This window comes from Melanostigma gelatinosum (genome assembly GCF_949748355.1).
Source record: "Melanostigma gelatinosum genome assembly, chromosome: 5".
Classification (NCBI taxonomy): domain Eukaryota; kingdom Metazoa; phylum Chordata; class Actinopteri; order Perciformes; family Zoarcidae; genus Melanostigma; species Melanostigma gelatinosum.
This window is the reverse complement of record NC_136638.1, coordinates 21,994,340-22,012,976: the sequence shown is the minus strand read 5'-3', so window position 1 is coordinate 22,012,976 and position 18,637 is coordinate 21,994,340. Positions and strand designations below refer to the sequence as shown.

Sequence of the window (18,637 nt, the reverse complement as noted above, 5' to 3'; positions counted from 1 at the left end):
TCACCGGCTACGTGCTCTTGATGCTCTTGATGCCCTGGAAGCCGCAGAAGTTCCAGCGTTTCTCCAGACCGGCTCCGACGCCGGTCACCTCCTGTCTGAAGGTGCATGGCAGCCGAGAAAGAAGAGCCTCCACATCACCGGTGTTAATCTGAGGAAACGCACACGCCCACGCATCTGTCACACAAAGCTACTTTCTCACACAAATGAACACAGACAATCTCACACATCGTCTTACACCTCTGCTCTTCATTTTCATTGTGCTTGCACTCAGTTCTCACACCTTCACTTAATTCAGATGAAAAGGACAAGCATCAAGACAATATGAGCTACATGACAGGAACTACACCGGCACCCCCCCCCCCCCCCCCCGCGTGGGCTGCGGAGAAGCAGCGAGGCCAAGGTGACATTACAGACAATGGAGCTGTGTGTGGAGCCGGCAGATAAGCAGAGAGGATCGGGCTTGTTGACGGGCAGTCCAGCCAGTGGTATTGACAAAACGCTGTGGGCTGCTTGATGTTCAGAGTCAGTGTGGAAACACTGCACTCATTTGTTAGATGAGAAGATTGAAATCACTGCTTGTCAGATAAATATGAAGCTTGAGCCAGGAGACGGTTAGCTTAGCTTAGCATAAAGACTGGAAACGGGGGAAAAGCTATCAAGAGTAATAGCTCCAAAAGTAATAACTTGATTACAAGCACATTCAAAGCTCACTAATTAACATCTTCATGCTACTTTGTTTCATCCGTGCAAAAACTGAAGAGTAAAAACAATATTTTGTAGTTTAATTTCCCAAATTGTTGACATGTTCTGCTCCTTGTATACTTGTCTAAGAATGAGTAGCAATGCTCCTAAATATATATATTTAGGATCTAGAACCCAACATTTCTACATGTATGCTCATGTTTCATTTTGCTCTCTGGTTGAAGGTTTCAAGTGTGTTGCACCTGAAACCCAAAATATCTTTGGGTTTCGGACTGTTGGTTGAACAAAACAAGCAAATGGAAGACGTGTCTTTGGGCTCTGGGAAATAGTTTTGGGCATTTTTGGTCATTCTGAAGACTACGTTTTGAATCAATTGATCAAAAGGTAACAGGCAGACTACTGCACTCTTTTACAAACAGAGTGATTCAGCCTACACCAACACAATCCCTGTACTTCACAGAATATATCTTTGTTAGTAACGATATAAGAGGGAAGGAGACCGATCAGATCCAACTAAATGACACCAGCTGTCTTAAATATTACACTTTGTTGGATGAGTGCCTGGTGAGAAACCCATTACTTTTATGAATAAAATCAAAAGAAGACACTTTAACAGCGTTATATTAACTGGAGTTCTCATCATGAAGGTGCCAGTCAGATGCAGTGAAATGGAGCAGCAGGAGGTAATGAGAGCACATTTAGAAATGACGAACGGTCTTTGAGATTTGCTGACGACAAAGCCCAGCTGACTTATAAACCAGGAATCAGCTGAAATGTGTCGTCTTGTTCAGAGAAATCAGGCTGACGAACAGCCTAAACTGGCTGAGGCAGGCAGCAGCAGGTGGGACGCGGAACATGAATATATTCATCAATAAGTTGGGCGAGTGGGGACGTGTGATAAAATTAGAAAGTGATAACGGCAACATGGCAGAAACAGAGAGGGTCTTACGGAGGAAATTAAAACTTTAGCTACACATTGAGGTTCTAGTTTTAACGCGGCCTTAAAGGTCGAGAAAAAACAAGAATTTTAACCACAAGGAAGGTCAGAAGAAAACACCTCAACCTGCCTCCCTGATGCAAAAAGGACCGTGGCTTTACTCGGCTGTTGGGATTAGATGATGTTGCTGAATCAGGCAACTCACAGTGTGGCTGTGTAACTAACACAAAGCTACTATCTGTATATGTCACAAAAACATCTGTATTTGTGACCGTATTGGGATTACACCTGCAGTGATCTCGTCAACTTCATTTCCTGAATTGAATTATTTTCTACTGCCGTAGAAAACAAGGGTCAGAGTACGGACGGACAGACAGACGGACAATTCGAAAACATTCTGTACATTATAAAAATACTATTTACAAAAACAGAGGTAAAATATAACACCTGTGGAGCATCAGTCAAGCTTTATTCTGCACCTGCACCTGCATCCAAGAGTAATTGATGGCTCTCACCTGCACCTCAGGCTTGTTTGCATGCCAGGAGACTAAAATGGCACAGCAGGACCCTGGCATACAGCAGGCCCATATCTCAGCCCTGCAGGGAAATTTAACCTGTGTCACTATGTCTAGGATACTGTATGTGTGTGTGTGTGTGTTACCTTGTTGTCCAAATGCTGCAGGTAGGAACAGATGTACTCGATGCTGGCTCCAAACGGGTGAACGTGCAGGAAGGTTGAAATGATCCCTGAAGGAGGAACACAGAGGTCAAGTAGAAATGTTAATTAAACTGTCACAATGCAAAGACACAGCTTGTCACAAAGCTCCAGCCTTTGAGTTTCTCGCGCTCGTATAACATGACTTCAAACCACGAACCACGGCAGAACACTCAAGAAATCAGTTTGTGTTATTCTGCCTCCTCTTGCTTGACTGGAAACAAGCGAGGATGCATCGAGTGGCTTATGCTCGACTCCTAACACTGTCAAGAGGCTCTTGTATATTGTGGCTCCAGATTAGAGGGAGTGTTTGATGATGGCTTTAATGCCGTTGTCTCTCATCTGCTTCTATGAAACCAGCTGAGATTTGGGAGGTGGGTCTCAGATGATTTGACCTAAATGTGTTAGTATGCATGAACTCAACAGGAAAAACATGCAAACTAGGAGAGATAGTTCAGTCTTTCTATACAGAACAACAAGAGGAACTTGAGGGATCGTTCCTGATTTATTTCAACTTGTGTCTTGATTTGATATTTCTTGATTTGTGCCAAGATTGTATGTAACTGATGAGATCTGGGAACAATTTATGAACACGTCTCTCTGTTAGTCAATAAGCTTTGATATAATTGAGAAAATTAAACCAAAAAAACAAACCTAACACACAGATTGTATGTACTGCTGAATGCTAAAAGATAGTGATGATGGAGTGGTTATCTTTGCGTTGATGACCCTATACTTCAATCAAAAATCCCATTATGTGACAGGGATTGATCAGGAAACATCCCAGCACAGACATCACCAGGTTCAAGGCAATTACTGCAGAAATAGCCTAGAATATCTCATAAAGTTAAATAATAATAATTTAAAAGTCGAATCATATTGTTTCCTCATGGCCTGATGTCTTTTAGCAATGTCGCCACACATCAGAAATGAAGGTGCAGGGTCAAAGCTGCCATTAAGGGCATCGTGGATGTCGAACATCCTCGCTCCTAAAGGCCTCTTTAACAGCTTCAGATCTTATTCTGGCTACAGCCAAAGAGCCACTGTCTGAAGAACTGAGATCTGATGGGAACATAGACGCTGAGAAATATACCGGGGAGCTGAACCTGTAGTGCCTTAAAAACCAACAGCAGGATTTTGAAGTGAATTGTCTGTTGAATGGGAAGCCAGTGAAGTGATTGAAGTATTGGAGTAATGTCATGATGTTCTTGTACCGCTAATAACTCTGGCTGATCTGTACGAGTTGAATTAGCTCCATTATACTCCAGTGAAAAGGGCATTGTAGTAATCGAATCTGTTGAAAATGAATGCATGAAACAGTTTCTCTGAATCAATTTGAGATATGTATCTTTTCACTTTTGATATATTTCTCAGGTGGTAGAATGATTTTGTAATATTTGACATGTGATTTTCAAAGTTAAGGTCCAGGATGACACCCAGGTTGCAGACCTGCCAACTGGCTTTTAGGTTCCTCAACTCAACTTTATTTATAAAGCACCTTTCATACAAACATGCAGCCCAAAGTGATTTACAGAGATTAAAACAGCATAGATAAGAATAAAAAATATTAAATCAATACACAATACACAACAATAAAATAGAAGACTAAAAATTACAACAAGAACAATAAATGTTCAAATAAATAAAAGCCACTAAAATAGGCTGAAGAGACAGAAATAGTATGGAAACCATCGATTCAGACTTAAGAAACAACGCTAAAAGGCTCACGTGATAAAAGGTAAGAAGTCATTTTCTATTGCTGCTTTTTGGACCAACAAGAAGAATTTCAGTTGTATTTGTGTTTAGCTGTGAGAAGATGTTTTGCCACCCAACAAGCTATGTCTGTAATGTCTCAATGAGAGAGAGAAAGAAAGACAGAGCGGTGTATCATCTGCTTATGAATAATAGGATATGTGATGATTCTTTGTGATATTTGTTAGTAGGATCATGTATGGATTAAAAAGTAGTGGACCAAGGATTGACCCTTGTTGTGTTAAAAATACGAAGAGACTTTGTCCTGAAAGAAAACTGCAATCTCTTCTTTGCGAAGATAATGGAAGTGATCTTGTGGGTTCATCAGTTTATCAAATTAAGGAAAAGAAAAGAAGGAATTTATTGATGATTGGCAAAGAATTAAGAACCAAGTTGTAATAAAACAGAATTATACTTACAGTGCATAACATATGATTTGAAACGTGTTTTCAGAAGCACAATAAGTGTTTCATTGTCAGTGAAACAACACTACTCGTCTTGGTAAGGCCTTTGCAGCTGAACAATACAAACAACATCTTGTATACTTTAAAAAAAAAAAAATTCTCACGAGTACACAACTGTGTTCATCTGCAGTCACTGTGTGGACGGAGTGAAAAGGCAAAGAGATTCAAAGCTTTGTTTCCTGATGAAACGTTTTCCCTCAGGAGCTGAGTGTCCCTTTTCTTCCTGCGGCGCTCACTTTAACTCAGCATCAAACAAGACGTCAAGAGGAGTGATTCGAACATAAGACGGTGCCAGCATCTTTAATATTACCTACTTCTGCCTCAGCACACAGCCTGAGTGGACATTAACAGGGGACAAGCATCATTGACTACCTAACTAACTGCTGTGAGACAGCAGATGCAGATATTGATTGCACTGCAGGAACAGTAGAACTGGACCCAAATGGACAGATACAGAAAGGGCGAAAGGTGAAAATCGATGGCACAATTTGCATTTCTTTTTCACTCCCTAACAAGACTTAAAAGACAACTTTTATCTTTCATGCTTTGAGCCAACGGATGTCCTTGACAGTTAATGTGTGAAAATGCAGCGTGCCCGAAAACAAGCAGCAAAATAGGACGAGGCTTTGTTTACTTCTATAAATAATGTAGTTTAGAACACACTGGGGAGATAGATGTCAGCCATATTTTCCATTATCATAAAGTTATATTGTGTTATGTAATCCAATGATTAAAGTGGGCTCTTTCTCTCTTCGTATCTTCCTCCTCTCTCGCTCTAATGGATTTGTAATTATGCAAAGTTATTACGTCAAAGCGACTGAAGCAAATCAGAGAAATCCAGCTGCTGAGGAGGTGTCGTTCATGGTGCATGTTGAGGTTATGTTGTACAAAGGGTGGACAATAAGAAAAAGTGAACAACGCATTACAATATAATGCAATCCAATTCAACAGCAATGTTGTATGTACTGTAGTACGTACTCCCTTTGTGAAACTAATTATGTTATATTGCTGTTTGGGCCATAATTGGTTGCATTGTGGAATGGATTTCTTTAAATTGGAAGGTATCCCTGTTATCGGGTACAAATCCTGTTATTGCTTTGGTGGCACGATGGCCTAATGAAAATTGGATTTAGCTCAATATCGAACCCTAATTCAAATAACATGTAAAACAACAATAATAATGTAATTGCGCCATCATCACCATGTAGAGCAGGTCTTGCCGGTCAGTTTTAAGGAGCTGCATACTTATGTACTGTTTATCACATCCAGTCAGTATGCACTGCACAATGCCTATTAAATGAACGATCAGTTAGGCCATTACCAGCAGACTGTTTACACTGACGTAAACTCAAGCGTCACGTCTTCTCTGAATCACATGACTGTATCTATCAAGACTTTACTGGCCCGAGACACCATTGAACGAAAATCGTTTCTCACAAATGTAAATCAACATAACCTCTTCCGCTCACTTCAAATTTTTTTTCCGGTTTTATTTTAAGGCAAACTAAAATGATTAAATATTTCAGTGTTTTCGACAGTTTATTATTGATCTGAGCTTTTGTCTCTTATCTCGATTGTTATTTCTTTAAACCGTCTGCCTCGTAGCCGTAGCCGCCGTCGCAGTAGCAGCATGCTAACATTTGCTCATCAATGTACAGCTGGGCCTGATGTAAATCTAGTTTTTCAAAAGAAAGCATTAAAACAAAGTGGATTTTTGACCTGATGGTGGCGCTGGAAAAAAAATCATGGAACCACCAAAGTCATTCGATTAACTCTCTGGGTACCATGGAGATCCCAGAGCCAAGCCGTGGCTATAACTGCCAAAAGTGCTGATTGCACTGTGAATAAATGACTGTATAAATTTGGTTGTCAAAGGCACTATTTAAATACCTGCCACAGTTATGAGTCTCCACCTGAGTGAACAAAAGATGAAAACTGTCTGTCAGGATGTTTATAACTCTACTCCTAATCCTAATTGTAATATAAGTACCTCATCGTCATTCTGTAGACTTTCGTCCCAACCATGACACTCAGGGCAAGCAGCTTTCATGTAATTAATGTTTTATGTAATGTGTGGATTCATTGTTAAGCCATATTGTGGAGGTGTGGTCAGAAAGACAATTTCAACCTTGAAAAAAGACGTTGTTATTTTGTAATGCCATGGAGGCAGCATACCGACGAGCAGTGCATCCCTCTCGGTGTGTACAGGACCGGGACGATTCTCCTCTGGAAGACCTTCTTTGTCCTGACTGCAGGACACCACTGATGATGCCGTTACGTCCTGCAGAAAATCAAAGATCACAAAACAATGTTGAAAGACCCACATCGTACCTGAATTAAACACGGACGCAACAGAAACATCGAAACAGGGCTTTGGGTAGATAACAGTCTCACATTTGAGGGTGTTTCAGTAAGCATGCAAAGAGTTTTGCACGATAAATGAATGCAAACGAATTAAAAATAAACACAAAATAATCACCATAAAAATAAGGACAAGACAGCCAGACGAAGGAGCGAAAGAATGAAGCCAGCAGCTAAAGTTCTGATGAAGGTTAAAAACAAAACAAGACAGAGGAAGCGCTAACGGTGCTAATGATCAAGCTGTTGTGACAGCCTGATACACAGAAGAGAGGATAGAGGAGGAAATGTGTGTGCGTGTGGCAGAAAAAGACATTCATGTCTTAATGAGTGAAGTCGTTAAAACGAGAATCGTGGCTTCCTCTCCAAAGTCTCGTCTAATGAGCACGCAGTGGCCTCGTCGTTCTGGTTTAATGTGAGAGTGTGTGCAGGTATGTACTTGCACTGTGTGCTGGTCCTTCATTTCCTAACCCAGTTGTGTCCGAGTGATTTAGTCAGTGGCAAGTACAGGCCCTGTGAAGGTTGGCTTGTAATCATATTTCATGTCAGTGGAGGGGTTACAGGAGGGGATGAGAGGAGGTGAAATAAGTCAAAATGAAAGGGGAAGACAAAAATATAGTGTGGAGTAGTGAGAGCATCCCCCCCCCCACTTACACTCACTTGATTGGCACTCTGTTCGCTCGCTCTGTCATCTTGCTTTAACGTCTCCAGCTAGAGTCAATTAGAAAAATGAGAGGAAACGTCAATGAGAAACAAATCACCCACTAATGCAATCAGACACACCAAAACTGTCTCGCCATCCCTCTCTGACTCACACACACACACACACACACACACACACACACACACACACACACACACACACACACACACACACACACACACACACACACACACACACACACACACACACACACACACACACACACAGCCTAGTCTCAGAGGGGCTTTTTCTGTTCAAATTTCTGAGGCTGAGTCAGACAAACATACACTCAGTGTATCAAAAAATACCCCAAAAACAATTGGTCCTCTGTTTTGCGGTGCTGTGTGAAAAGATGTATTTAATCACAGTTGCATCAACACAGAATACGCGCACTTACAAAAATACCTCCTCAGTGCATTTGAATGGAAACACGCCGTTTAAGATGACACACCGACATACTGTTGAAAATGAGGAAAGTAGCTTCTCTTGGCTGAAGGCGGCGATGACATGACAACAGTGCTGACGGGTGCATGATGAAAGATTACATCTTGAGAGGAGATGAGTGGAGGAGACAAGGGGACAGATATGGTAACGGCATTATTCAGCCGATACACAGTATTAGGAAATAATACAGCGCTGACAGCTACGATGCAGCGTGAATGCACACGCTGAATGAATACGTAATCTACCATCCGATGTGAACACTGCACTGAACTGTCACATTGTGTGAGAGCAGCAGTACAATGTGCTGGCATGATGTATGCCTCAGTGCATGTATGTTCATGTATTTCTCCACCTATACTGTATGCCAAGAGGAAACTGTTAGTTTCTTTGCCCTTGTTGAATAAAACGAGAGGTTTCGGTAAATAAATCTGTATTCTAATATTTACGCCGCTCCAGTCGTCTTTATTTTCCAACAGGGACCGATAGTGATGATAGGGCGTACAGTATATCGCTGCATTACATAATGAGACAGGTAAAGTCACTGTGACCTGATCTAATGTAGATCCAGTACTACTTAGTGACAGCAGGAATCAGTGACTCAGTGAAGGTAATTTGCCGTCCTGTCTCCTGAAAATGACGTTCCCATACAACAAAACTGCATTCGAGGAAAACCTATTTTGTTGTGGATGACATTTGCTTTCGGTATATCACGAATACGTTTCAAAGGAACCAGTGGAAGTCTGCACAGGGATAAGGTTGGTGTGGTGGATGGGTCACAAAACACAGAGCTTTCACACAGGAGGCTGCTGTTCATGTCCTGTGTGAACAAAATACTTTTTGTTGCCCGAATATTATGTTGTATTTTAATGCGTTTCAATTTTGGAATTTTAAACAAACCCACGAAGTTTTTACTAAATATAACAAAGTAGTTTTGTAGCATTTTATTTATTTCGTTTCTTTTCAAACTGTTTCAAACTGTGACCGTTCGGTCCAGAAGATCTTCAAACGTAATTGAGAGTTCCGTTTGGTTGTATAGGAATGTGATGTTGTCGGAGACAGGGTTGGTAAACTGATGAGATACATTCACGATAAGGAGAACATTTTTGATAAGGATCGATTATATGTGATTATTAAAGCACTGTGACCCAGATATGTACAGAGCAGGACTCATTAAAACTCGCATTAACCGTTTTTTGGTCACTAGGGGGCAGCAGAAACAAGGTGTGTACACAGAATTTACACATTATTACCTTTAAGTTGATGAACTTAAAGTTGTATATGTAATATATCCATTTTTCTTGTAGCTCTGTTTTTGATCTCTACCAACTCCTGAGGGAAATAGCTGGCTTCTCTACCTGCTAAATGCTCCACTTTCGTCAACAGTTAGTCACTAACTGTGTTTGGTCGAGATCTTTCTCTTAAAACATAGTAGAGGGACAGTAGGAGTGTTTGCTGTGGCCATACTCACTGGGATCGTGCTATGTGTATCGGGCTGATCCCAGTGTGGTGGAAGTTGAGGCAGTCCTGCATTTGGTAGAGTGGGGATGTTCTACATGTGTCGTCAAGGTTACTTGCTGGGAAACAAGAGGTAGGGGAGAGTGATGAAACTGCCGCTTGTCAAGCTCCAGATGAAGTACATCCGTGTTCCTCTTCTCTCTGCTGACCGACGCTCCTCATGTTGCTACTTGTGAGTCTCTCACTGACAAAGGGCTCTTGGAAAGTTAAAATGCTGCTGTTTTATAACTGCCAGTTATAGTAAATTATCTATAGCTTAAGCAAAGATGTTGCTTTGACTTTGTTGCCAGCTACATGCAACTTGTATAACCTGCCGTCCTTGCTTCTGACTACCTGGCGAACTGACTTTTTGTCCATTTTTGTTACAGCTACAGGCAGCGCTCACAAAAGGTCAGTCACACGTGAGTACAGAGAGTACAGAGTTGAATGAAGATGAACTTTTGGTGCGGTGTTCAGCACCCAGCGAGCCACATGTCAGGGCAGGATCGTATGAAAAACAACATCACAACATAGTGATGCACGCGAAAACTCAAAAAAAGCAGCTTAAATCCAGGAGGAGGATTTTTGCTCCAGAGACATAAAGAGCTTGCACGTATTTGTCATGCGATTGTACAGAAATAGTCAAACACTAGATGCTGCCATCTCCTTAAAACCACCTGAGGACAACGTCCTCCTCACTGGGGTCCAGATGATGAAGTATCTCTGCTGCTATACAGCTCTGCTTATATACAGATGGAAGTTCTCTAGAGGACGGGGAGAGATGCATATGGAAGGAGTGAAAAGAAATCCTCACCAGCAGAACTAGCAAAAATATATTGTACCTGCAGAGAGAACATCATCATTTCCTGTAAAACTGCCGTCTATTACCCATCAGGAGTCAGGCGTGCACGATAACTGACATACACAGGCATGCAACTAACACTGAAGTTGAAGGATCCATAATTTCAGAACAATTTCCTCATCATTTCCTGGAAATAACCATTGACCTGTTTTAAAAGCCATGACAAAAGAGGAGGTCCTTTGATTTCTTTGGCAACCGTTCATCCAAACAACTTCACACAAAGCGGATGTATTGCTGAGGACCCAGTGCGAGCTCTTGAGATCTACGGGACATATTTATCAGAAAAGAAACTCCTCCTGTCGAGGAGCCACATGCATAGATCGCTCTCAGTGAGACGAGGGCACAAAGAAAAGAGAAAAGCTAATCCACACAGTTTAAATATCCGCAGTTGAGCGAGCTTCCAATCTGCTCAAAGCAAACTAACTACAGCAGCTCTGTGAATCAAAAAGATGACACAAGGGCAGACAGCAAACCACCAGAGTCATCAGGCACCACTTGACAGTGCCATTTTAGTATTATAATTATCCAATTACATAGCTGACTGAACTCGAGGCTCCATCTCATATCCGCTCTTTTCCCTGCTACCGTGCTGAGCCAACACAGGCCAGCAAGAGGTAACAGCGCACACCTGCAATCCAATACAAGCTCTGTTGTATGTCAATCGGTGACCTGCAAAAAAAACGTCATCTTTGTAGATTGGGAGTAGAGACGCAGTGAATATGTCACTTTACGGTCCAGGACCAGTTTTGCCTCTTCACAGCTTCTGTTTCCAGGACAGTTGTAACACACAAACTGCATTTGAGCTGCTCTGCACGATCACAGTCTTCTCCTGTCAGCGTATGAGCAGCCTCGTGAGACTTGTTCATCGCTCAAGGGCACCTTGATGGTGAACACAGGAGACGACACTCTTTTTACTTCACATTCGAGTTTCTAATCTCAGTTACCTTGTGGCTTTTTTCCCCCTATGTTATGTCACATCATCACTCAGCGTTACAAGAATGAAATGGAGGACACGACAGCGATGGCACGATCGTAACCGGGCTCATTTTTCCAAGATATGCAAACATTTTCCGCTTCAGAACTACATATTGTAAAATAAATCTCATTTGGGTGTAAAAGTTCATTGAAGGATTTTATGTGGCCTCAAAAGCCTTCTCCCACACAGGGAACGGCTACGGGCGGTATCTAGATCCGAGTCTGAAAATTGGGAGTGAAATCTTAAAAGTGCAAAATATATCCAGTTGAAGTTTCTCACCGGAAACACGAAGACTTCTTTAATTATGTGTGATTCCCTTTTAACATTGAACGAAATGTTCATCAATAATACTTTTCACAACATCAAACCTCATTTTTGAGAGTATTAATCGCATTATTTTCAGCAATAGCTATCCGACGTATTAACATTCCGTAATTACCTCTCCGTTAAGTAGCTTTCATTGTTGATGGTGGGTTTAAAATACGCACATATAATTCACAAGAAATAAAGCAGCATGTAATCCGGCATTTATAATTGTATCTAATTTATCTCACGTCGTGCGTTTGCATGCACTGCAGTAACCAGATTATTTGGAGAACAGGTTACTTCATGCAATCTTCATGCAATGATTTCAGTCACTTCACAAGCCTGCATCTTAAATGATGGGTTAACTCAGAGTGACATGGTCTTTGAGGTACTTCAGATGATCTGCCGTTTTTAATTTGTGAAGTCATGGTTAATGTCGAAGATCTATTTGTTGATTATGAATTGCTTTTTGGGGGACCTTCCATCTTTCATCTGCTGTGCTTGGTTGATTCAGCGACAAATCATTAAACACCACTTTAAATGCACTGAAATGAATATTTCTTTCCAATATGCAACACTCGTCATGCACTGAAAGTCATTGTGAAGTCATTTCTTTCTAACTAGACCACAAATGAGGCCCGTTTCTTTTAAAAGATTCATTATCACCATTTACACAAACACATGAACACGCATTTTTCCCTTGACTTAGCCTGTGCGTGTTTTCTTCTGACCTGCAGTGTGTGTGTAGTCTGCAGGTTGTGCAGTCCTGATGTGAGGTCATGGACTTGGTTCTTCAGCTGCTGTTTGTCTTCTATATTCTTCTCAAGCTCTGCCTCTCGCGCCTTCAACTCGTCCCTCATTCTCAGAAGTTGCTAAAGGAGAAGGAGGAGGAGGAGGAGGAGGAGGAGGAGGAGGAGGAGGAGGAGGAGGAGGAGGAGGAGGAGGAGGAGGAGGAGGAGGAGGAGGAGGAGGAGGAGGAGGAGAAGAAGAAGAAGAAGAAGAAGAAGAAGAAGAAGAAGAAGAAGAAGAAGAAGAAGAAGAAGAAGAAGAAGAAGAAGAAGAAGAAGAAGAAGAAGAAGAAGAAGAAGAAGAAGAAGAAGAAGAAGAAGAAGAAGAAGCAGTTTATCCGTGTTTCACCAGCTGATCTTTGACAGAAGGAGAACAAGTCCGTCTGATGCAGGGTCCCAATCTTAACTCCGGAGAATCAAAAGGTGAAATTCCTTTGGGGAGATATTTAAAATAAGGAATCCCTCATCAGCTCCTCTTTTTAAAGCGATGCTGAATTATTCATCAGTTACACGGGTGCTGTGCACTGTGTGTCCAGTGAGGTGAACACTGAGCACTGGTCTGAAGTCGGGGAGAGATTCAGACGGACCTGCTCTTATTGAGCCTATCTGCATATCTGAGACCTCGTTCATACCAAGTACTAAAGAAATGTCTGAATATGTTGTCTGGATAATGAATCATCCAATTACATCGTAATCGTTTTACATTACACACTATGATGGTTTGTGTTCCATCTGCATCTTTTTTTTTTTTGGGATACACTTTGCAGTACAGAAAAGTAGACAGGTGGCTGACAAATAGCACAAATCTAGTACTCATATCTAGCACTATGATATGTGTACATTATAATATATATATATATATACACACAGTATATTAGTTTAAAAGTGCTTTATATGTATTAAACAAAGTTTCAAGTTCATGTGAACATTTGCATCAATTGCATTGACACCTGGTTGCTTCTGATTGGCTGAGGTCAGTTCATCGCAAACAAACTTCTTATTGAATTGTGTGTTTGTATCTAACATCATTTCCCAGATGCAGATAAGACAAAGAGCAAATTGTAAAAGTGCAAATTAAAGTGTGGTGTAAACACGGTGGAAAGATGTTACTACCCAACACATTATTAAATGTACGCCCGTGCATAAGCAGAATACAATTTAGAGGCTTGACTTGAAACGCTGCCTGGGTGCAGAATGTGTTATAATTCACACTTGGTGTTACAATAGATGACAAACAACAGACTTTGGTTGCACTGTGCAGCATTGGAAAAACAACCTTTCATTAATAATCGTAATGTGAGGAAGGAAATGAAGGAAATATGTGTATATTTTGTCATGTGTGAAAAAAGGCTCTAGCAGACAATTGAAATGTCTTTTAGGATTCTCTCCTACGGGACACACGTATCTGCTGGTAATACTTACTAAGTGTTCAAATGATCTACCGATGTTTTCATATACGTGCTGGAGGCACATTTCATGAAGGTGATTACAATGCACTTTGTCAAATGAGATGGAAGTGTAGAAAAGCTCCTCTGCCTTGTAAACTCATTTTTTTTATAGCTTAAGGAAGAGTAACTGCAAGCTGAGGCTATTTGACAACACAGCAGGTGATCAGATAACTGGATTGCCGCCGGAGGAAGTGTTGTCTTTTTTCAAGTGGATAACTAAATGTTCCTGAGGGCAATATTCTCTCAAGATCGCCTGAAGCTGTGGTTCTCAATGCTGTTCCCCGAGACACAAAGACTTCGTGCTTTGTTTTAGTGTTAGCCATTTAAATCATATAATTTCTGTCTAAATGCCAAACTCTATTATGCACATCACATCCCGACCCCTCCACAAACACATGCCTGCAGCTTCCAAACACAATTGTCCCCAAATTGAACTACGGTGAATAAAATAAAAAAGGGCAGTCGACTTTGTCTCACCACACTGCGTTGTAAAGATAAACAAACAGCAATTAACGGTACAAATCAGCAACAATATAGATCTCATCTTAAAATGAAAGGATGATTATCACTAGAAAGTAAGTATATTTTATATATATTATCAATAAACCCGATGATCATTTTCTCGATTAAAATATGAATCTATATTTAATGTAAGGGGAAAAAAACAGTTTGCAAGCTCACAAATCCTCACATTGGAGGAAGTGAACAGCAACCACCAACGCCACATGCTGAGGACAGAGCAACCAGAGCCTACATGACATGTTTGGGACAACATGGGTTTGAACTCATTTTAAATCCTGAACCTCCTGGAAATATAGTTACGACATGACCAGCCTTAAAGCTCCTACACAGTCATTTCCCACCTACACAGGTGTACTTCATCTACCTGATCACAGTTCAGCTCCTCAGGACTGCGTGGGTGCGTGCAGGCTGTCGTCGCACTCTCTTGTTAGTTTGCTGCATTTGTGAGGGGGCGGTACAATTAACGCCTTAATCATTCTAATTGGTACATGGCGTTTAGAGTACAGATGTGTATTTGTACTCCTTGCAGTCGTAGGCGTCATCAGCAAGGCCCTACGGTAAACGTTTCATGGCCTTACGTAACTCTGACCCCGGAAATCTTTGATGACTCATTTGACAAACTTAACTTCGGAACTACCTGCAAAGGGAACATATTGTTCCTCATCTTGAACAAGTAAAAAGACGGAAAATAGAAAAATAATAAATGTTTGTACTATTTATGTCTATTTTGCTGGACGGAAAGCTTCAAGAAGTCATTCGTTAATGGGCGCTGCTTTCATACTCGTTTAACAGTGCAACGACGACTGTGACAGCGTTGATAAACACAGATTCCTCTGAAAGCCTCGGCTTGTTTCTGTGCCGTCACGTAACATTGCAACGTTATCGCCGCCTGAAGATGACCTGCTATATCTCTGAGCAGTCTGATTTGATTGTTGAATCACTGATTACTATCAGGTGTGATAAGCCAGAGCTGATGTGAGGTTACTCTTAAAAAAACGTCCTTCTGATGAGTTTGCAATGTCAGGAACAAAACAGGAATACCCAGATTAAAGCTGCTTTAACAGCAATGAACATTGAACTCTCGCTGATTGCAGCCACACAGAAAGCGGATGAGGTTTGTTCTCGTGTCCTCCTTGGTATGGGGCTTTTGTTTTGCTTCTTCTTTTCCTGATTAGCAAATCATTTTGAAGTATGACTGAGCCAGGATATTTCACCTGTGTTCAATGCAAAGCGGCTTGTTTCAAGAGTGCTTTGGAATCAAGCCACTGTCGAGTGATCTCTTATTATTCTGATAGCAAGAAAATGCTCCAAACAGAAATTGCTACACAGCTGCTCTTTTTGGAGAAGTGCAATACGTATACCACTTCAGGTGGATATTGTTTTCCAGCGAATAGGTTCTGAATGTATTGATGACATTGATTCTATTTGGTTTCATGTTGCCCAATAATATACAGCTCATTTAAAACTTATTGCACATGTCATAACGCCTGCCTGGTGGAATATCTCCTGAGATGAAGAAATGTCTTCCTTTCTAATCCAGTCCATCTTTGTATGAATGTAGTTTGAATATTTTAGAGTGGGATTTGCATTCATTATTTTGCTTTCTTATTTTGCTGCCTGATGCTTGAGGCATCTTTAAGATGTTTCCATAGGACACCTTACCTTCTGCATGCCCTGCAGAGCCTGCTGCAGGAAGCTGAGCTGCTGAGAGTGCGTGTTGTCCTCCTCGCTGCCGATTGGTTGGTTCTTGCCTTGTTCCTGTTTGAGCAGCTCCACCTCGTTCCTGTAGGCGTCCAGCTGGCAGCGCAGCGAGTCGTTCTCCTCCCTTAAGGCTTCTGCTTGGGAAACAGCTCGAGATTCATACGGTACACGAACACACACAATGGCACATTATTAGACGGCCTAGCAAAGGATGTAATCGGTCTAGTTTCTGTCTAAATGTTATTGTTCTCTCCCTGTAGGTCTCCAAGTCAGGCTTCAACAAGTACAAAGTAACTGATGCTTGAAATTACAAGCTCTTGTTGTATATTCATGAATGCTCGTAAAATCACGGGGAAAAAAAAACATACCGACCAATTTATTCTTTTACAAATAGTCCAGCGTTTATGGCCAAATCCAAGCATCTGTCAGCATTACAAACATATCCATGACTTTATACTGTCAATAACATTATCATATGTCTTCATTCTTTTACCTCAAACAAAAGCATTACAATGCCATGAATTGTTTTCAAAACACGACCTCGAAATGAATTCTGTTTACTCTTAATAAAAGGGTGGAGAAAGACAAAGACTCATTATCCCCCTTTTCCATTTGTGAACCACATGTAGAGTATGAGTGTTTAAGAAATGATGTTCCCATGCCGGCACTAAAGTACAATCCCTTTCGAAAAATGGAAAAAAAGCACCTTTTATCTTTAAACAGGCTTTTGACTTCAACGGGATTCTCCTTTCTCTCCTGTTAGGTTTCCTGAAGAAATTCAATTCACGCTGACCTCAGTGTGACTAAAGGCAGACAAAAGCAGATGTAGCAGACTGACCATCATTCATCTGTGTGCCGGGTTGATACACTACCTTAACCCTATTAGATATCAGGTCCGGGTTACACTCGCAACGTTGATAGTGTTTCTACCTGAATCAAACGCCGTCGAAGGCGGGGTGGAAAGCCATCCGTCAAAGAGAGACGGGGGAGACGTGATATTGTTCAAACATGAGGATAATGGAGGCTTGAGTTCTACTGGAGTATACTGGTGCCGTATTAAAGCATTTTCCTGGAGCTACAGTTAACATTAACACTATTACATCACAGAGTCTGAGCTTTCCATCTGCTGCTTGAATCAAATCAACTAGTACCTATTGAAAACAAAGTCTTTCCCACAATCTATGTCTCCATATGGGGCAGCTGGAGAGCTGGATGTGTCCCTGATGTCCACCTGTAGCACACATACACATATTCCGTCCGTTTTAACCTTTTTGTGTGTTATTCTCGTTGACGCCAGTGGAAGCATCAGTGACGTTTTTACCATGCTTTCTTATTCATTAAGGTTTTCGTTGTTTGTCTTGCATCTCTTTGCCTTCTTACTTTTATTTTCCTGTTTTCACAGAACTTTTAAATCAGCGGACCACTTGTGGGTTTGCCGGGGTTTGAATGAATGCATATTTCATGAACTGCAGTTTGTTTTACTTTGAAGGCAATTTCCAACGGAACGAAAGTGACAAGAACATAGTTGTGTGAATAAGGCTCATTCTTTCCACCACTGCAATAAACTAATGCTGTGAGCCTAATGTTGCAATGACTGCCAGTCAAATCAAAAAGACACCCAATCATAAGATGACTAATATTTCTCACAGAATGGTTCTGAATTGATGACATAGATTCGACTTTAAATTGGAGCCTGTGTGCAAACGTGTGTTGTCTCCCTGCAGTGTTCAGTGAGGCATGGATGATGGGCTGAGGAGAGTATTGATCATCAAGTCTTATGAACTTGCTGCCCAAGGAAAGCCAGCATCTTGGCAAGACTCTGTACAATCTCCCCTGTGTTTGCTCTGAATGTTATCAACACTAACACACAAATAAATGCACCTGTAGGCATGCATGCACACACATACGCACCACGCTGGGAGAATAACAGTTTATTCGCTCATTAATCTGTGTGTTGTGACAGAAAACCCTGAGCCATAACTCTAGTTGTGAGATGTCTGTATCAGCTGCTTTGTGCTTATGTGTCTGTATGCACGTTGTGTTCTGTATACCCAGCGACATCATTTATCAAGTTCTAACAAAGTACGCCTCCAATATGACACATTTTCATTTGAGGAAGCTTCAGCAATGCTAGCCTTATTCCCTGTTTAATTTCACAGGTTTTTTTTTGTTGGTCGCATATCAGATTTATCATTGCAGAGATTCACTGCAGTAATAATAACAGAGCAACTCCCAATATGAAGCCTAAAGGGCACGACTTTCCCTCAGAAAAAAAAGAGATTTCAAAAGATAGCTCTATTTCCTGTTCTGCACCGCTTTCTATCTGTTACTGTGTTGCCTGTTTCGAATATCAGATTACAAGAAGTTAGTTCCAGAGGTAATGCAGGCCCTGGTTTGATATCACTGTGTTTGTGTGTGTGATTTAGGATTCAATGATTTGTTTTTTTTGATTTCCAGGGGCTCTT

The 18,637-nt window shown here is 41.2% G+C and overlaps 1 pseudogene across 1 annotated transcript in view; it reads right to left on the bottom strand.

Moving 5' to 3' along the window:
- Window positions 1–7: 7 nt before the first annotated feature.
- Window positions 8–18,637, bottom strand: part of LOC306777906 (ecto-NOX disulfide-thiol exchanger 2-like) — a 113,285-nt pseudogene continuing 94,655 nt past the window's right edge. Inside the window, exons 9-14 of the transcript in view lie at window positions 16,134–16,401; window positions 12,445–12,585; window positions 7,583–7,639; window positions 6,746–6,851; window positions 2,301–2,386; window positions 8–148 (exon numbers count right to left, since the gene is read on the bottom strand). The product of the transcript in view is annotated as an ecto-NOX disulfide-thiol exchanger 2-like (transcript). The remainder of the gene's footprint in view (window positions 149–2,300; window positions 2,387–6,745; window positions 6,852–7,582; window positions 7,640–12,444; window positions 12,586–16,133; window positions 16,402–18,637) is intronic.